The sequence below is a fragment of the Centroberyx affinis genome, unplaced genomic scaffold (genome assembly GCF_046629955.1).
Source record: "Centroberyx affinis isolate AG114_WGS23_722 - 3 ecotype Tasmania unplaced genomic scaffold, CSIRO-AGI_Caff_v1 ptg003208l_1, whole genome shotgun sequence".
Taxonomy (NCBI): domain Eukaryota; kingdom Metazoa; phylum Chordata; class Actinopteri; order Beryciformes; family Berycidae; genus Centroberyx; species Centroberyx affinis.
The window spans coordinates 264,419-286,541 of record NW_027281247.1 but is presented as its reverse complement, the minus strand read 5'-3'; positions in this window follow the sequence as shown (position 1 = coordinate 286,541).

The window sequence follows — 22,123 nt, the reverse complement described above, 5'->3', positions numbered from 1 at the left end:
AAAGGGAACAACACATTTACACAGTTTAGACAAATAAATACAAAGAAGAAATGTGGGACAGTAAATGGTACTGTAAAATACCTAAAAAGAACAATCCTGTAGGTAAAATTAGAATTGTTTGGTTGAAGGACGTAGAGATAAGTGATATAAAAGGGAACATGAACAGTAGGGATATAGTAGATGTGGGAAAAAGTGAAGGAAGTAGTGTACATACTTGTAAATGGTGTGCGAGTGGAAAATGAGATTGTAATAGTAAGTTTTAGAGGGATAGAGAGTGGACAAATTGTGGAAAGTGGATGTAGACATGAAATGATATGCCTTGAATTGACCATAGTTTTGTCATTCAATGCCTTTTATTTTTACTTGATTCTTTTCTCAAATTAATCAGATGTATGAGCATACCAGTTAGTATTTAACACAAAGAGACCAAATCAAATTTGAAAACCAGTGATAACAGTTTTAATTGCTACAATGGGTTTCATACTTTTACTTTGTAGTGTCACCTAGTTTCAGCAAGTTGAAGGGGAATGGGTCTAACACATGCAGTGGGATGGAAACAGCATTGTGACAAATTTAGCAGATCTGGATCAAATAGTCATTACAAATAATTCTTAAGGTTGGTTTTAACCTATAGTTCGGGCTGGGTAGAATTTATTGACTGATAAGTTGTTAATTTCAAAAGTGTACTAAATTCACTTTTAAATCCTGTTATTTTCTAAATCTTGTGGCACTCATTGCAGTGTCCCACGTGGCAAACCCCACCTACTGGCACATAGTAGACTAATAACAAATCATGAAAGGTATTTGCAAATATTATTTGACACAGTCTCTTCTTTACCCCCTTTGTTTAATTCTGAAATGAGTTGATTTATTGTACAATTGCAACTGTAGTTCTTGTGACAGTTCATGGAGAGAGTTTCAATCTGAGGACTCTACTATTGTTTTATTTGCCTGGGCTTTTTCTTTCCACATATCAACATTTTTACATTTGCCTTTTTTCTAGCACCTGGTGTGCAGCCTAATAAAATGATCTTGGAATTATTTTATTTATAATATATAAAGTATATACTATAAACAATGAATTGGTAATCGTGTTTGTTTTGGACATTTGTATCCTATTTTGAACAGCAAATATTTTGCAATGAACATTTTATTTTTTAGAGTAGCCTATTATACCTTGCTTTGTACAAGAGAATTCCTGATTCTGTCATACTGTCAGGCTGGTTCACTTACTTTATTGCTGATCCAAGGGCAATAAAATATTGAATTTAAATGTCTCTTTTGTCTTTCTGAAAGCAGGTTTGAAAGGTACTAGACTATGGCCTACTTTAAGTCTGACAACGACAGTGTATATCGCCTATATGATAATACAATTTTAATCTGTTGTCTACAAACTTCACCAATATCAAACACAGACAGGATGCGTTGTCACAGGAGTTTCAGGTAGCTGGTAGAAGTAGAGAGGTAGTCTACAGTAGACAGTAGTAGGTCAGCAGATCCCTTTCACACTTTAAATATAATCTCCTTTAGAAGCTATCCCCATCCTCAAGGGGATTTTGAGCTCAAACCGCAGGTGTACCTACACAGTAGACAACAATTCTCACTTATTGAAAACTGGAGATTGAACGTTAGAAAACGCTGATGAATGATGGAATTAGATCACATGCGGTGCAACAGCAAGGGGAAGCACATGTCTTAAAATAAATGCTACAACCAGTCTAAAATAGGCTTATGACCAAATGTGGTTTGTCATCCTCTTACCGCTCCCCTACCTCTCTCCTACCTCTCTCAGCATATAGATCCACCGTGGACAGACCTGCTTACAATACGTTTCTGACTGAGCACCTGTGAAGCTGCTGTGACAGTACAGATTGCCTTTATCATGTTTCTTTTTTTTAATCAAAAGGCTGCCATTGCCTTATCTTCAAATGGTGTATTAAGGGTTCTGAATTGATATAGCCTAAGCCTGTAGTTGCACGTTGGGTAAACGTGTTACTAATAGAGGAGAGTCGGTGTAATTGGAAGCTGTCAGACCCCTTTAGGATAAACTATGCTACAGATGAGACCACGAAACAGTCCAGCACTAGTTTATCAGACACACCGTTTCGTTCCGTTATCCCGTCTTTGCGTGTTGTTTCCTCGTTTTTTGTAACATACAGGCAATTGACTATTTATTTCGACAAAATGAGTTGCTTGGTGTGAAACAGTTTGTCAGGAGTTGACTGGAAATTCTCCCACAGCGTCAATCTACCTTGCTACTATGTGTGGAGCCCTTGCTCTCTCTCTCTCCGAGCCGATTGGCAAAGAATCTGTCGGATTACACTGTGATTGGCCGGCTCCGCCTCGTCAAGCCATGCGTCAGCTCAGTGCACTAACCATCATGTTTTCTCCAGTCAAATTGTGCTTTAGGATGCTGAAGCAGGCAGTACCGTATCATCAGGACCACAAGTCTGAGTGGGATGGAGACACTGAAAAAGGTAGGCATAACAAGGTTGCTTTTGCTCCTTTTTCCCCCCCTGACATGATGCTGGCAGTGAGGTTGAGCCTCCCTTGTCTTACAGAGTGATTCTACTTCTTAGTAATTACTGTCATGATAGTGGATGCGCTCATCCTCAGATAATAAAGCTGTCCTCCCTAATTCCTGTGCGCTTATCCTCAGATATTCGGGTGTCCCCAGTATTGTGTGGCTTTGATCTCTCCCGGTAGTCCATGTGGATCCGGTTATAGGCTACCCGTGTGTCTTTTTGGTGATGCGGCTACTTCAGCTCAAACCTATGCTGAGTATAACACTGATCTGCGTCTTATCTGATGGAAGGGATGTAACCTCTGGACTGGTTAGAAATAGGCTGTCCAGGACAGGACGGGGCGGATGGTGGAGGTGGGATCTGGGCAAGTTACACTTAAGCGTATCAAACTTTAAACCGATAGCACACGCTTGTATAGTTAATTCGTGTCTTTTCATTTTTAATACATGTGATTTTTTTTTTTGCCCGTCCCTAGTTCTAATTGTTAATGATAGAGGAAAATGATGAATACCAGGCTTCCAGTGTTTCCTTGGATTCCTTCTAATTTAAAGACTAGTTTTCCAGCCATGGTAAATAGGTAGAAAATGATAGAAAATGAGAAAATCAATATTACGTTATGAATAACTGGAATGGTCCTGGAAACTTCTCTCAGTAGACACCAGAATGTAGCATATAGAAGCATTTCTATATTGTTTTCCTTTTTCCAAAAAAGAAATATGAAATGTGCTACTTGTAGGCTACATGAGCTTCTGAATTTGTTAGTTTCAGTCCTGCTGTATAGGAGCAGTGCGATAAGATGTGACGCTGCAAATGCGCAATCAGCTTTGTACGGACCAAAAATCATCTCACAAATCAAATCATCTTAAATTCTTCAAATGCTCCTCACTTTAACATTATTACGAATGATGTCCAATAAATCACTTTGAGTTTAATGATGATTAGATTTAGCTCATGGGAAAAGCGGAAATGAAAATGCTCTGAAATTGTTTCCATATAGATGTCAAGGTCTAAGAAGTGATGGTAGTCTTAGGCAAGTGGAATTTTTGTCCTTGAATATTCCTAGAGATTATAGTAAACTCAGACAGAAAATGTGTTCAAGGTTTATTGTTAATAAACGGGAAGGAAAGGGTTCAATTTCAACAGCTATAATATATCTTACAGAGATGAAAGCCTATAGGTCAAAACACACAAATATCTTATTGAACAAAACTTGACGGTTGAAAATCATGTCTGAAATTAGACATGACAACCACACCAATAGGTGTTTTCAAATTTTACTTTTTACTTTTAAAATGCAATTTTAAGCATCCAGTTTATTTATATACATAATTTTTAACATCAGCTTTAACACATAATAAACAGAATGAAGAAAGAGCTATGTTTATGTCATTGAAAATACAGCTATATCTCAAATTAACAACTGAAGTGAGACACATTTTGCTTCAATATGTTTTTCTTTTCCTTTTTTTTCTTTTTTCTTTCTGCTCACGGCCAAAGTCTCCCGATGAGACACACACCCTTACTTCACTTGATATGTATTTCAGACTTTTGAACCATTCTCCTTTGGAATTTAAGATTTCTTTCACCACTTCTGCAGGATGTAAGCCCAGAGTGCATAATAATATGAAGGTCTTTAGAAAGCTGTTAAAAGTTCATGCCAAATGGTAAAGCTGAGACAGGAGAGAACCTTGTAGTGGGGTTGTATTTCCTCTTGCTGCTGCCTCTAGGACCTTTTAGATCATTATCTGGATCAAATGCGAATCCTCTTTCTGATTATACCACATGATGGTTTCCATTACATGTTCCTCTGCCCTGCCATATAGTGTTAGATATTGTGCCAGACAGTCTGTGTGTTCTGTAAGCACTTTTCTTTAGTTTTATATTGTTAGCTGCAGAGCTTGTGCTTATACTGTAACTCCATGTCACGCCATCCCTGTGCTTACTGTGACTCTACTGTGCTTACTGTGACTCTACTTTCACTAATCACATTTCTGCAAGGTGTGATTAGTCTAGGGGAGTCTAAAGCCTTAATCCCTGGTTTAAGTGTACTGTATATTTGCTTTGTCTGTATTGTTTCCCCTATTACACAGGCCTTATCACATTTATTTATATGTTCTCTGTATTATATCCACTATGGTTTGGGCTTTTGTTGTAAATGAATGAGACTTACTCAAGGTGTGAAGCAAGGAAAAAAGAGAACAAGTTGTAATTTTACTTGTGATATTCTGTAGATCTGTTGGAATAATACAAATGGCTAGACGCGGTAGTCTAATTCTTCAAGCGTGGTGCTCACCTGAAGAGAGAATTTTAATTTATATTCAATAAATTAAGATTATGTATGTGAAATGTAACCTGTACACTGTGGTAAAAGCTGCAGTGATAAAAACTTGAGGTTTTGCCTGCAAATGTATATACAGCAAAGCATTATTCTGTTCTGTGGTACTGGCTTATTGGTGCACAATGAGTCAGTCCATTCCAGGCTATATTGGTTATGGTATCAACACAATACCACAGCATGTACTTGTCCATTAATACAGTCTGGGTCTAGGCTTGCTAATGGTAAAGGGTTTCCATGTGCACAGCACCTTTTCTTGCTCTGTCTCTGCTGTATCTTTCTCTTGTTTGCTCTCTGCCCTTCCCTCTGTCTGAAACCTTAAATTGAAACTTGGTTTATAATTCCAAGTTTGTCAACTTCATAACACCTGGAACAGCATAACAGCTACATGACATATTCTTAAATGCTGTCCAACTTTCACGTTAGCTTTCAAAGGTATAAATACAACATCTATGTCATTTCTGATGTAGATGTGGAAATGTATGCCTAGTTTCTGGTTGAGAATGTCTACTTGGTGAACAGTGTTTGTAATTAAAGGTTCATTAAGTAATCTATGACCTTTATTGACCGCTTTTGATGACCAATTGCAACAGCTTTGATAGAACTTATCTCTTCCTCCACAAATCTCAGTCCCAGCCCCCACTCCTCCCATCCCCAACATTTTCACAATAGACAGATAATCTAGCTAATAAGAACAGAGAGCACAACCAAAAGATCGTAGTGAAGGGATAATATACTAATGCAAAATACTGTAATAATAATATTGCTTTGTCATTTGCTTTTTTGGCTTGAGCACAAGGCTTTGTAGCCTTCTTGAATTCCAGTAGGTGGGAAGCTTTTGTTCCAAAACAGAGTAAGAGTCAGAAAGTGAGTTTTGAAAGCCAGAAGCCTCAGCACCTGGTGAAGTAATCGTTGAGTCATCCATATTGATCTATAACCCTATCAACCTCCCACAGATATATTATGGTCATTTTGTGCTGTGGGCCAGTAAAAATGTTACTTGTTGTCCTTTGAATCAAAATAGCATTATTTGGTTCACCACAGTGGCTACAGCGATAAAACTAAGTAGCTGTTAGTTTAGCCGATTAATACTTTTATTTCATCAAGTTGCAATTATTCTGGTATTTATACTGTGAGGACCAAGAAACAATGTCTCCAAAGCACCTCTAAGTCAATTATTAATTAAAATGTACACCAAGCACAACTGTGCCTTATCTACTGATGTGGCTCTTACTAATTTCTAAATGGTTCTCTCTTATATTCCACGTTCATTTAGGCTTTGCACAATAGGCTGAAACTGGAAATAATAAATCTATGTTTTTTTTGTTTTTGTTTTGTTTTTCAGTTACTTTTGGAGGCAGAGAACATGCAGTCCATTCATTTTCATTTTCACAAATGTTAGTGTTTATTTCAGTTCATTAAAATGTTTTTTGATACCAGGTTTTAGTCTCGGTGTTAGTTTTAATTTACTGTTATACTATACTATACTAATATTGTATATGTTAACCTTGTTATTCAAAATAGTACAATGAAGGGGCAACATTATCAGTTATCAGAACATGTATAACAGTACTTGTTATATTGATTATAAGATAGTGAGGTACTGCCTGCTAAATGGGGTAGTGCAGTGAATGGCCAACAAAACCCCAGTATCGCACTCTTCCAGCAAGGGATTTAATTTTAGCATGAAATGTTAGCTACAGCCACTGATGCAAAGTCTGAAACCATATCAGTTAATCTAATTAACCAACATAAAAGACAGACAGATATATTGATGTAATTTCCAACACTGTCTAGATGTTTTATGAAACCAGCACATTTAAATGTTGATTACAAGTCTTTTGCTCTTACCACTAAGGATGATCTGTTCCTCTATTCCTTACTCAACTGTTCAACTGTACAGTAGTTGATGGCTGGCTTTTCGTCCTGGGCAATAGCCAGAATAGTTCAGAAATGATGATTAGACCACTTTCACCTCAAATTACCATGCAGAATTAACACTGTGATACATTACCTTTTACTGTGGTTTGGAGAACCCCAGGTGGTTACAGCCTCCACCCCACTTCCTATTCAGAGGATCCACTCAGACATGTTATCCAGTATCATATTTTTTTCTTCATTTTAGTGGCTTCAACTGTAACTCTGTCCAATAGAAAGGAGTTAACGGTCCTATTTTTATTACAAGACACTTAATTGTTTGAAGATTCCCTTAATTTTCCATCTCTGTCTGTGTCATACAGAGGCAGACAGACAGACTGAGGTATTTCATGTCCAATACATGTACATGTACCTTATTCGCTCCAGGAGTACCAGTGTTATATGCCATTTCAATGGAATTTTCACCAAAACAGCAGCATTGTTACAGTACAATAACAAAGTTACCCCCTGTTTTATGCATTTTCATGTTATTCTACAGCATATATCCAAACACTTAATTTTGACCCTTTGTCTGAGGAGGTAGTGAAGCTGTAGCCTAATTGGGTTTCTCTGTAGGGATTTTCTGGTTTGAAAAACCCCTTGGCATGATCATTGTGGACATGACCTTTCAGAGCTTCTGGCCAAGTGTATCCCAGAATCACTGTGATCATTACTATGTGGATGTTCCAACTGAAAGCTAGTGAGTGCAACACACTGTAATTAGATTTTCTAGCAGTACACATGTAACTTGCACACACATCTCCTGGAACTTGACATTGTTCCGCTCAGTAATTTCAAACTCCCAATTTAGCTATTGTCCTACCAATAAGATGTAAGCAATTGTAGATATGTTTTGGATCTCTCACTTCCTTTTGGGTGATGCTTCCTGTGCTACTCTATCTTCATCAGTAGACAGAAAAGCTTGACCAAGGCAAAATTAGGAAAGTAACGATGTAAAGCATTATTTGTGTTGTAGCATTTGTCCTGTCTCATTTTCGAATTTCATATCATTTTCATTTATTTTTAATTTTATCACTTAGTTCCATCGAGATTGAGATCTCTTTTTCAAGAGAGACCTGAGAATGAAAAACATTCATCAAAATGACAAAAGAAACTACACATTACAAGTTACTCACATGTTCCAGCATTCAGACAGTCAGCAACATTCAATGTCATAAAAAGCAATTACAAACATCATAGAAAATATGAGATAGATCTTTGCTTTAAAATCACTGAGGGGGAAAAGAAACTCTAAGCGCTTTGCAGTCTTTTCCATTTATAAAGTGTATAGTACCAAAAACCAGTCTTGCCAATCTCAGTACTATTGCATTGAGTATTTAAAACGAACTATTTGATACCAATACATTAATACATTGCTGTATTTAAAACACAGTAGAGACATAAGTTACAAGAGTAGTTTCAAAAGTAGAGCCTTATATATAAATTCAGTGCAATGCATTTCACTTCATTCACTGCACTGTGGTATACTGCATCCAAAAGTAAGTAGTAAGTAACACTTTATTTATATAGCACTTTTCAAAACAAGAGTTACAAAGTGCTTTACAACAGGAAATAAAACAAGAGGCAGGTTAAAAAACAAACAAACAAATAAAATGAGGCAAGAGACAACCAAACAAACAGAATTACAACAGATAAATGAAAAAAGGGCAAAAAAAACACCCAGGACATAAAGTGCAGATGAGTAGTGTGACAGTCTATATGAACATGAAAGTAAAATGGACATTAATAAAATGCCTGTTTAAATACATGGGTTTTAAGAAATGATTTAAAAAGGGAAACTGAATCTGCCAGTCTAACACATAGAGGGAGGCGATTCCATATTGGAGCTAAAACTGAAAAGGCACGGTCACCTCTTGTTTTAAGTATGGATCGCAGGACAAGTAAGAGCCCTTGGTCTGAGGACCTGAGTGACCTTGCTGTGGTGTGTGGCTTCAGCAATTCCGAAATATAGGTAAGGCCTCGCAAAGCTTTAAATGTGATCAGGAGTACTTGAATCCTCTGTCGCACTGGCAGCCAGTGTAAGGAGGCCAGTATGGGGGTGATATGAGACCTGCGACTGGTCCTGGTCAGGAGCCTTGCGGCTTTATTTTGAACAAGCTGCAGCCTGGACACAGCAGAGTCACTGAGGCACATAAAGAGGGAGTTGCAGTAATCCAAATGTGAGGAAATAAGAGCATGTATAAGTGTTTCCATATCCTTAGCTGAGAGGACTGATTTAATTTTGGCTGTTATGGAGTTTGAGAAAGCAGGATTTCTAGATGAGGGTTTTATGTTATTCGCAAGAGAACCAATACACTGAATAATATCTGTAGCAAAGTGATCAGGAGCAATAACCAGAATCTCTGTTTTCTCTGAGTTTAGTTGGAGGAAATTGAGACACATCCAATCCTTAATGGCAGCCAAACAATCATGCAGAATGTTCAAATTGCTAAAATCATTTGGCTTAACTTACAAGTACAACTGCGTATCATCCGCATAGCAATGGTAGGACATGTTACTGAAGTTATTTATTATGTGTCCAAGGGGAAGCATGTAAAATGAAAATAAAATGGGACCAAGAATCGATCCCTGAGGAACCCCGCAAGACAGAGGAGCAGATGATGAGACACAGTCACCAACGGACACAGAGAAAAACCTGTTTGAGAGGTAGGAGGAGAACCATTGCAGAGCGGTTCCAGAGATACCAACCCATTGTTTTAGCCGCTCCAACAAGATGGAATGATCAATGGCATCGAACGCTGCACTCAGATCAAGCAGCACTAAGATAGTATGTTCCCCAGCGTCAGCACACATAAGAATATCATTAGTTACCCTGAGTAAGGCCGTTTCAGTACTGCGCTGTTGGCAAAAGCCAGACTGAAATTTATCAAATATATTCCATTTATAACCTCCAAGAGTTGCTTAGCAACCAGCTTTTCAAGAATTTTAGAGGGAAAGGGTAATTTTGAGATGGGTCTTGAGGAGGGGATGGACACCGGCATGCTTAAAGTAGTCCGGGACACAACCAGAGGTGAGGAATGCATTGATAATGCTCAGCAAAGTCGGGGCAATGACTCCAGTGACCTCTTTTAGGAATTTGGTGGGTAAAATATCTAAACGGGAGGAGGATGAACGCATGTGAGACACAATATCAAGCAGTTCTTTCAGAGAAATAGGGGTAAACTGGGTCAGGAGAATAGGGCAAGTACCATTTCAAGATGAAAATGAGGTGGGGGGGAAGGATATTTGATCGGATACCATTGATCTTTTCCACAAAGTATAATAAAAAGTCATTGCAATCAATCAAAGAGCAAGCCACATCAGTTTGAGGAGCTGGATTAACAAATTGATTGATGGTGTTGAATAAGAACCTCGAGTTATGCTTATTTGCATTAATCAGATTGGTGAAGTAATCCGTTCTCGCATCTTTAATAACACAATTGAGAGAAGTCAAAAGTTCTTTCATTTGGAGATAATGGACTTGAAGTTTGGTCTTTTTCCATCTGTGCTCCACCCTTCTACAGTTTCTTTTCAAGAGCCGTATACTATCATTCATCCATGGAGAGGGATTCACAGCACATACTGACCTGGTTGTAAGAGGGGCAATGGCATCAAGAGTTGATGCACATATGTCATTAAAACAACTAACCAGTTCATTTATGTCTGAGTAGTGGGGAAAACTGTTACTAGGATCAGTACAAACAGAAAGAATTGAACAGCTGACAGATTATTAAAAATGCAAGAACGTACAGTGTGTCTATGGGAAGGAGCAACATAAAAACAGGACTCAAAAAGAACAATGTTATGGTCAGAGATGAAATCTTCCACAGAGAGGGCATTAACAGACAAACCTAGGGTAAAAACTAAGTCAAGCGTGTGGCCTCGGTCATGTGTAGGAACCAATACATGAGATTGAGAATGAGCATTTTTCACCAAGCCACCATAGCTTTCAATTAGTAAACAATGTTGTAGTTGTTTTTTTGTTTATTTGATTTTTAAGAAAAAGTGTGCAAAAGTGAAGCAGGTACGGTTCAATGGCGCTCTGGAAGTGAACTTGTCCCCTTTCCCTCTCACCCAAACCATATGTTCTTTCTTGGTTTTCTCTTCTGACCACTATGAATGTCACTGACAACAAAAAAAAGTCTAACTGTGGGATCCTCTCAGTATTATATTCATGAAGATCCCCAGCCAGTATCATTGCACATCACCTATACAGTCAAAACCACATTTAATGTCATTTTAGCGATGTATTTGATTGCATTGTTTTTTTTTGTTTCTTTTTTCAAGAGGTAATTGTCACAAATTATATAGAGCTATTACCAAAGTCAGGATGATTTTTTTTTTTAATATATTGCTGTTTATTGCTGCATGATCAAATTTGGGTCCCAATGAGGTAGTTCAGAAGCAATGCTTTGAAAGATACTGAAAGAGGTTCTTTATAAAATTAAAAAAACATAGCAAATTAAATTTAAATTAAGATTTGTATTTTCTGCCTTTAGCCAGTGTATCATGATTTCAAGAGTGTGATCAGTGCCATTGAAGACCAGCTAAAGACAACGAAAACAATTTCTTTGCCAGCTTTACTCTCCACTTAGACAATTGGCTGCTAAAATATTTGTCTCACCCATTTACTTGGGGTAGCTGCTTTTGCTTTTTTTTCTTTTCTTTTTTATAAATCAAAGCAATATCTCTCCATGCCACCAAGACTACCTGCGTCTAAGCATCTTGGTTATTTGTGGCTGCATCCAGGCTACATGTTCCCTTGTTTTATCGCTCTAATCCTCCTACACGCGTAATTACTTTCTGTCTTCCATCTTTTAACAGGAGTTATCTAATGGAAACATTAGCAATCAAACGAGACTCCGGAGCGCACACTCCCAGCTGCAGGTGTGCTTCTCATTGAATGCTGATGAGCCGTTAAACTATCTGAAACATCACAATTTAAATTGCAATTTAAAAGGCTTCAACTGATTATGTGTTATCTAAAGTGACCTTTTTACCTTGTTGGTATCAGATACTATTATTGTCCATTTAAATATTTGATTTGCTGTTCTTCTCTGTTCTATTCTGCTAAAATCAAGATTATATCCTACTGTCCTCTTGTCCTTCATTGAATATCAACCTGAGGGTGAAATACTGGCTTGTCTAATGAAAATATTGATCATTTTGTTTTTCCCAATTATTCATCATTGTTCATACTTCTTTGTTTCACTTTGTCTAGCGTGTCAGCAGTGACTGTCAGCTTCAATAAGGCCCATTTTTTAATTGATATGACATCACCTTAGTAATCAGAGACATTGGTGGGGAGTTTGTCTCACTATTCCCTCGATTTAATGGGTATATACTGTATATGGGATTGAAGAAATGAATTTGATGGGGAGGAATTGAGGAAAAACCCCAGCTCATGTCTTGGTTCTAGCTACCTTATTAGATGAATGAGTCTGAACTGGAGCCTGTTGAGGTTTGACGTGATTTCCCCAGTGACCAGACCAAACCATTTTTATTGCTGTGACAAAACCACCCTGGACACGTTCTGCAGAACCTATGACCTTCAAATAGCAAAGAAAAAAGTTTGAAAGCAGCCCTAAGACTGGTGCTGCTCCTGACATAAGCTAGTATCATGACTAATAGGATTTCTGTTGAAGCGTACAGCGCGCATGGTTTGTTCTCAAAGAAGAGCACAGCATGTGTGAAGCATTTATAGGCCCATTGTTGAGGGTTTCAAGATGATATAAGATATTTTGAAGGGTTAGTTCTTTTCTGGTAGCATGCTTGACTCCTCTGTGGAATAGTGAGTTGTTTTGTTTGGTATTTGTCTCTACAATGCAGACACATATTATTCATATAAATCTCAGCGGGTTTGCTTTTGGTGATCAAGATTGCAAGAATTGAGAATTTATGTGGTGCCATTTACTGTATAGAAGAGGCATCTCAAGCCCCTCTCTTTCTTTGATTTAACCACAAACAATACTTGATTTTACAATGATTTATTTGTGTATTTGCAGTTAAAGTGCAGCTTACCAGATTTTTTGAGTTGAAGGACAAACTTGTAATAATAATCTGCTTCTTGCAGTGTATTTTGATTATTCAGTTTATTGCAGTAAAATGTGTGATTTCTGGATACTGCTGTCAATTTTTTCAAGAATGAGGATATTGTTCTTGTAAGTATGGGAATTGAAGACCCTTGCTGGGAACTGTTCATTTTGGAAAAACATAATAATAAATACAAATCTTACTATATGTGAGTAATAACCCTAAAAAACAAAGAAAAATCCTTGAGAGACTGATAATTATACCATTCTTATGGTTTTGGCTTCATCAAATGAACAATATCATACTATATCTGTTTATTCAAGACTAGACAGACTGTAACTGTGGATCAAGTCTTTTTAGTAATCTATATTACTATAGTATCTCATAGCTGTGGTTTTAGTTTGTCTAAAATACACCTACATTAGGCATTACATGATATTGGAACACAAGCAGTTCTCTCTTAGTTTGTTTATCTGACATCTGAAGGGAGAGTCTGTAACAATGAGCTAAACTGAGCTAACAGAGACTTCAGTGATGGATTCCAGTAGGGGGGAAGAGAGAAAATGTCATTGTGCAATTATATTCCAGAGAAGTTAATGGGAAAAAAAATGATTCAGGCCTTATAAAGCAAATGGTATCATCATAACTACAGAAAAGGATAAATAAAAAAAATAACTGTATTAACCTCTCCAGTCTCCACTATATTTATCATGACACTTAAATGAGAACCACTGATGAATTTGTAACATCTTCACAACTTATTCCAATGCATAAATATAATAAAAACTTGCCACATAGTGTCCACGATGTAAACCAAGGTTAATTGTGTAATTAGCCAGTGTCATTGTATACTTTTTATTTTAGAGTGTGTAGTTGTCAGTAGTAAATACTTTGCACTCCATATGCTGCTGTTCTGGGCTTATAGGAATTTGCTTATGGATTTTTTCAGTAGAACTGTTAAGCGTCTCTTTAGTCTACCATAACAGAGCCTGTTGTAATCCTTGAAACTAGATGCTCTCTGACTGACAATCTGTCTCAGTCAGCTGGGCAACTTCACAGTCTGTAACTGTCTCCAAGCTCAGCTCAAATCTGATTTATTCTCCTCCCACTGCTACAATTTTGAATGCATCCAAAGCCAACGTGTACATTCTGAGATAGCGAATTGTTCTCAAGAGAAAAATGGGCTAATGCAAAAATCTATGTGGCAAAAAATCTAAAACATCACAGTGGCAAAATACTTTCTCCAAGAACTGTCTCCAAACAAACAATTCAAACTGAATAGACCCTTGAGTGAATTTAATATGAGACATAGCCTTTTTTTAGAGAGGTGTTTTACTGTCATATTGAAATTACCTTCATATCCTAGAGTATAGGTGGTCAAATAGCATGGTAATAAAATTAATAGATTTATTTTCTAGCCTATACTGCTCAGTCTGATCTCACATTTCAACACTATAGGCAGCTATAAGTACCAGAACATTTTCATCTGTGGCACATAAACTCACACATAGATATGAGTGGATGTCAGTGGGTATGGGGGTTGATAATTCCACAAAGATTTTTCAATCCCACTTATCAAAGTAGTCTCATAAAAAGTACACATGGATCTCGTTCACCTGTATCTCTCCTCGGCCACCCTAGAGTTAAGCACTGAATGTTTAGAAATGAAACATACATAATTAGGCTGGTATTAGTTTAGAGAGCGCAAGAGGCAAAATCTCATCTAATGCAGTAGGCAATTTGTTAAGTCATGGAGTAAATTAGCTCTCTATCTGCCAGCAGGAGCCGGTCCCTCTGGAGCTGGGTCCCCTCATTTAAACTGCCACTGAAGTCCCAGTGTAGGAGACACTCTCGGGACTCACACAGGCCCAGCTAAATATTTAATATGGTACACTAGTGCCCAAATCAGCCAGTGAGCATTTTCACTCATTACATCATCCCATCTCATCCTCTTCTCAAGAGCTCATCCTCATCTCACTGGGTTAGCCTGGTTTGATTTACAGAGCAGCATAATTTTGTCTTTTTTGGCAGGATCAAAGCACCAGTTCACTTTGGTTTGTATAGTTTAGCAGAACTTGTAATCATGTGTTCAAAACAAGCTCTCCAGATAACACTCCCAACATGTGTTTTATTCCCACATAACACCGCTTTTACTTGCTCCCTTCAGTAAACTTAATAGAATTGTAATATTATGAGTTACTGCATTTCATTACTCATACATTAAAGCACTTAAATAAAAATATCCTCCATGGCTTGTCCCTACTCACCCAGCCTTGTGCTCTTGCCAAAAGGCAGAAAAAAACAAACAAAAAAGGCTATGGTTCAGCATGTTTACTTTCCAGCTTATTACACATATTGTTAAGTCATTCACCATGTGAGCTGTGCTTGTACTGCAGCATGTTGGCATAAGAGAGCTTATGTTTTACATAAGTGTTGTTATTTAGAATATAATGCCTGACCACCAGGTATAGAAGTCTTCCTTTTTACCCTTTTAAATATGATATAATGACATCACTAAATACCTGATTTTCTATGACTTTTTGCAAAACAATCCTTTCAATTCTACTTTGTGTTGGACTTGAGGTGGTTCACTTATGAGGAGAATACATACTTACCATACATACCATACATACATAGAGGAAGTTGTTTGGGGAAAAGAGCGTTTTCCATTTCTTTTTGTGTCTGTATGGTTTTTGTTTTTACATGTGTTTTCTAACATGCTCCCATTATTCCAACAAACACAGAACCCCCATGTTGTAGGTGTTTGGGTCCTTCACAATTACCACCAACATCTATTTCAGCCTGTCCATCCAGCTGTTGTGCTTAAAGATCATATTATTCTTTACCAATCCCTTTTCTTCCAGTGGTTGGACAAATGTGTGACCACTCACAAATTCACACTGTGAAGAAAAAAGTAGCAACAACTAAAGAATTGGAATTGGAGGTGCTTTTGTTTGCCAATTATAACAGGTGTAAAGGGAATTTTGTTTGGTAAATTGGTGGTGACACATTACATGAAAGTTACACAGTGCAGGACTGACACATTAGGTACAGGGCAAAAGTTAGCAGGATCAGAAGAGGTCCAACTTGTGAATGCCATGAGATATTGTTAGTGCAATAACGTGACAAGGATCTGTTGTTTTCTTTTTTTTGACCTGACGTCAAAGTAAGAATTTAGTGTTTATTTTCTAAATACATGCATCTGAACTTCAAACAAGCTCTGGCAGGATTCAAACTTGGTGCCTTTCTATATGTGTATTTATAGCTGTGCCACCCAGGGCCCAGAGTACAAAAATGACAAGTAGACAAAACACAATTGGCCATATAAGAACATAAAACCTCTCAGGGAATGAATGAGAGTTTTCAAATGGCAATAAAAAGTGGATTAATTTGCTAAGTGTTTGTGCCACTTTGTTGTTGCAGTCTCTCTAGTGAAGTTACTGTCAACACTGCTCAGCCGAGTCACCATGCCATGCCTCGCACTGTGAGAGGAGTACGTTTTCCCGATCTCTTTCATTTGATCCCGGACAGTGATCAGAGAAAATGATCAGATGCCACTGAGCTCAGTGCTATCCCTCCCTCTCAGGGTCACAGAGCCATGGGGCAGGCAGTGAAGGTGACACTGTGCCACCACCTTGCACACTGCGTTACCCAGGCTGTGTGGAATTGATATTCCTCAGGATCCCCAGCCAGTTGCAGAAGTGGAGGCTTGCTGCTGACTGCAGAAAATGTACTTGATATGGCTCAGAAGGATGACAAGTGCTCCAGTCCTGCAACATATGATGTGCTTTAAGCGCAACATCATCTCTGACTTGTGTTTTGTTGTTCAAGTGGATGAGTGTCCCGAATCTATATATCCTAAAGCATTGGAGCTGTCACTGGAACGTCTGCTTGCAAAAGAGCTTTTAGTCTAAACTTGTGAGTGAAAGAGAATCAGTTTAGTCTAAATTTGAGTGAAAGAGAATCCTTTTTAAACTAAAGGAACCAATAAAAACATAACCTAGGAAATCTCCCAACACTGTGATCATTCCCCAAAGCATTTCTCAAGTGGTTTTTCACTTATTATCTTGGCGTGGCATGCGTGTGAAGAGCTCTGCTGGAACTCAGCATTCTATTATTTTCTTTTGCTACATGAAACACTTCTTAACCATACCTATTCAGTAATTGTAGACTATGCAATTTTGTCAAATGAAAGTCTTGACATGCTCAGAGTTTGTCTAATATTACAACTTGCCAGTCTGGAGATATTCTCCCTCAGAGAAGAGAAAAGGTCAAATTCTCAGCACCTTAGGCAACGTGCGTTCAGTGATTCGTAACAGGGGAGAGATCATAGACAAAGTCCTCTATCAGTTCCGCCTTACTAAAAGAGTAAAGAGCTCTCCAGTTAGACCTGTTTAATGAGAAAACTTGATTGAAATCAGCTGAGACCAGGCTTGCTATTGATTTGTGGAGAGGGTACTATGGACTGGTAGTCAGAGGCATGTATTGGAGAAAAATGGTATGTCCTTTCATCTGTCGGCTTCATGCAATATGTATCCACTATCACTCACTAAAAAATAGCAACAGCTAACGGCCAGTTTCATCGAATCAGACCCATGCATTCATGAGTGGAAAGCAATATCAGTGTCTTGTTTATTTGCCTATGGGTGGTGTATTTATATCTTGTTATAGAAAAAATCCGTCTGAGCAATTCTCATAACAGTCAACTGATAATTGCATCAATTAGTAATGATAAAGAAACACAAAAGCAATGAACGAGCTCCCAACAATACATGATGGAGACTTTTCACAGAGCAAGATAGATGGGCATGGTTTTCCTTGGTCCATTAGCAGTGATATCAGCCCAAGATTAAAGACCTTTTCTTGGAGGCTGCTATTGATGGCTGAATCGGGGTAGTATTTGTCAGGAGAGGATGAAAGAATGTGAGAGAAAGGAAAAAAATATGGCTTTTCACATCTAGCTTAAGGGAGCTCTAGCCAACGGAAGATTTCTTTTATAGGGTAAACAGGATAGTTTTAGATTCAAATCTAGCTTTGCAGCCATGGAGGAGGGATGATTGGCTGACCAGCCTGCGGTGCTGTGAAAAGCCAATTCTACAGGACACTTTTGCATCAGAAAAACAACTTTGAGAGATTAAAGGATTATTTAGTAAAGGAAGAACAGTCATTTAACATATTCAGCACATTAAAGATGTATATGGCTGTATATACTGTATATTTAAAATATATCACAAACAGATAAATATAATTTGAATTTATTACAGGTTCCATGAATGGTATTACTGACACTCACAAGCCTGCAAAAATGCTTTGCTTTGCAGTCCTTCACATACACACCTACCGATATCTATTGTTTTAATTGGTGATTACTATTATAATTGGTTATTTGAACTGGGACTGGCCAACATCTGCACCTGATGAGTTTAAATTTCTGTGTAACTCATTCAGTCTTAGATTAGATTAGATTATTGACTGTCCTACTCGTCCTACTAATCACAAATGTCCTGAGGAATCATCCTTGATTGATCAAATTCTGACAAATGTGCCTCATATATTTTCAGCTGTAGGTGTATTTTCCAAAGATTGAATGATCCCTGTGTTATTACAGCAGTCAATAACATAAACATTTCTAGCAGCATTCCACATATCATTCAAAAATGTAACATGAAGTACTTCGTTGAACAAGGATTTCTGCATGATTTGTTCTATTATGACCAGGACCAAATTTCTCTCATTGATAATGTTGAATCTGCATAGAAATTATTTTATGATAGTTGTATCATTTACACCTATACATACTGTAGGTATAGAGTGAAGGGCAGTGATAATGCATGGTTTACTCCTGAATTGTCTAGACTTTATTGCTGAACCATTATGTTGTCTTTTTAATCTCACTCTGTTGCTCTACTGTTTTGAATAACTACAGGCCCAGATTTTGGCCAAGATCCTTGAACAGCTGAAAAAATTCTTATATTATTGCGATATTCAATCTGAGCACCAATCTGGCTTCAGAGAGTAGCATAGCACAGTTTTTGTCTTAAAGATGGTAAAGATGGTAAATGATATCACTAACGCTCTTGACAGTATAACTTCTTGCATAGCCCTTTTCATTGATCTGTTATGCTATCCTAAACCTGAGAATGCTTAGCATAGGTCTATCTGATCTTGCTGTTGATTTATAAATTATCTCTCTGGAGGAATTCAGTGTGTTTACCTTGATGGTATTTCCTGAAGCTCACTGAATGTCATGGTGTGCCCCAAGGATCAGTTTTAGGTTCACTTTTGTTTACTATCTATATCAATAACCTTGGCCATTATGTAGCTAATGCTCAATTCCATTTCTATGCTGATGATACTCATTTACTGCTGATACCCACTCTTAATCAGGCTCGTTTGTGTATCAGCTGAAAGTTGTTCTAAATGCAAATAAAACTAAGCTAATGGCATTCACAAACACCAAAAAGAAGACAGTTATTATGCCAAATTGTTACCATGCATGCAGATTAAGTTTTTGTGCATTTTAATTTATATTTGTCTCTCTTTTACATGTCACATAGGTGATTAAAAAAAAAAAGACTGAAACCAGGGTTTTATTTTAGAAATAAGTTAAGAAGTTTCTCATTTGAGGCCAGGAAAAGATTGGTTGCAGACACTTTTTTACCCTTGATTGATTATGGAGATTTGATTTAAATGAATGCATCAAGTCATTGTCTTCGTATGCTGGACTCTGTCTATGATGAAATTTACGGTTTGTTACTGGCTTGAAATCACTTACTTATCACTGCACCTTGTATGCTGGAGTTGGCTGGCCCTCTGTCTCCTCTCGTAGACAAAGTTATTGGTAGAGTTTAATTTATAAGTCCATTGTTGGCCTGCTTCCTTCCTATCTCTCCAATTACATTTGTCAAAAGTCTGGTGGAAGTTACTGCCTACAGGTACGTTCACATGACTTGTTCCTATTGTCTGTTGCCAAAGTCCGTGCAGAGCTGGGTAAAAGGGCTTTCAAATACCCTTCCCCTTCTACCTCCTACAAAATGATTTAAAATTGGATCACCTAGTGCCACTTGGGGAATTTAAAAACCTCATGAAGGGCCTTGAGGCAAATTCCTTTTTAAACTGTTCCTGCTTTTTGTAGGCTACACTGAGTTGCATCCTGCCTTTTACTGGCAATGTACTGACTTTTATATTTCTAATCTGTAATTTGGTATGTCAGTGTATTTGGATTTATGTACCATTTTTATGCTGCTGTTTTGGCCAGGTCTCTCTTGTAAAAGATATTGTTAATCTCGATGGAACTTCCTGGTTAAATAAAATAAAATAAATTAAATAAATGTAATGAAAAACTCTCAGAATTGAGGATGAACAAACTTACAGTAAACATGTTGTCCCCTAACAATTATGCAGTGCCCCTTTGGACCAATGAGTAATAATTAAAGTTTCCATTAAGTGGAAGATACAAGTCTTAATTTAGAGTAATTCTGATATTAGCAGATTATTGGTAACTTGTTTCTCATGACGAATTGCACATATGTACAAAATGACATGATGGTAACTGAAAAAAGGCAGCAGAAATCCTTGTTCAAGGTTTTCTTGCTGAAACACTCCCTTAGGCCAGCGTAATTCTGCCAATGTTCTCCCCACTATGTGTGTGTATATATATATATCACTAGTTTCTATATTAACGCAGTGAAATTGTTAATTTAATGAACATAGTTCGGAGATTGGGGCATATTTCTAATTCTAAATGTGCTGGTGTTGTTAAGTGTTCTTGCAGGCTCAGCCTGTGTGCTTTTGCTCTGTGTGTTTTTGAGGACAAGGACAGGCTGCGGTTAAAGGTTGATTATAATTGATTTTAAATCAATGCTAAATGTTGTATGGTGCAAAATTACCATGTAGATGCTTACATGATAGTAGATATTAGTGTGCCATGCTGATAGTATAATTTTGTGCATGGCAGATGAGATCTAGAGGAGATGCAGGACACTTTAAATAACAGCATTCTGTAAAGTATCACTGCAGACACATTTGACCACCATATTGACTATTGAAGTTTGTGTGTGTGTGTGTGTGTGTGTGTGTGTGTGTGTGTGTGTGTGTGTGTGTGTGTGTGTGTGTGTGTGTGTGTGTGCGTGCATGCGTGCGTGTGTATATGTGTGTGTGTGTGTGTCTACCTTCTTAGTATGTCAAGTGTTTGTATTTTTCAGTGTAAATGTGTGTGCATAGGGCTTGGGTTGTGTCTATTTTCCAATCCCTGCATTGATTCAGCTGTAATAGTTGTATATAAACTTGTAGATACGTATCGTTACATGGAGGGAGGAGGGTGTTTCCCAGGATGTAGTTTGCCTAGACAGACGTAGGTCTAGCCAGTGCCACCCTGAAGCTATGCTCTCCCAGCTCTTCTCTAACGAGCACCCTCCAAGGATACACTAGTGGAGAGAGAGAAACTTTGCTTCTGCATCCACCTGCTACAGTTTCCTCATTAGGCCAGCCTAGTCCTGTCTGCCCCTGAGACACAGAGCTATACTGGGTGACTCTGAGGTCATCACAGGATCCCCTGAGGTCACCAAGAACTGAGAATGAGAGCTTTGCAGAAAAGGTGGCCCAGGGAGAGGATATACGCCCTCAAGCTAAGCCAGAACAATGAGGGAATTAAGGCTTTCCTGAATTGCTTTCCCCATCACCTTTCGTTGGAGTGACAGCAGTCTCTAAGAAAGCACTGCAAATAGGTAAAGACATCTGTGACCTTTAAATAGTATTATAAGCAGCCTGGGATAGTGTAGGTAATACTGCAGAAAGTGAATTCAACTTAATTACAATGTTGTTACTAACCTACAAACAATTTGTTGTGTATTTTCAACAGCATAGTGCAGTCGGTTGAGTTTAACTACATTTCTTAAAATATGTGTATGTCGTAACAGTTTACAGTTAACATCAGTTTGTTTGAAGTTAAACTGTGCGACAAAATGAACTGGGTGTGCATACATGATGTTCCCAGTTGTTTCATGCCATCATTTCTTGTGAGCATCTTCTCACTAATGATGTCTGACATGGGACAGGTTGAAAGATAAAGGTTAATCACGCTGAATCCCAGTGTTATAAGACCCAACCATATCCTTTTCTGCAGTGCTGTCCTTTGAATTCCAAAATAGTACCTGCAGCTACCCGCTTCCCTTTGTAATTGCTTGGCAGGAAGGTAATGTTTCAGGACAAAGTATAGATAAAGGATCTTTTCTGATGTCCGTAATGGCTTCAGTGTTCAAGCCATTTGCTGACAAGGTGGCCCAATAATTTCTCTTGGTCATTCAGTGTTTCT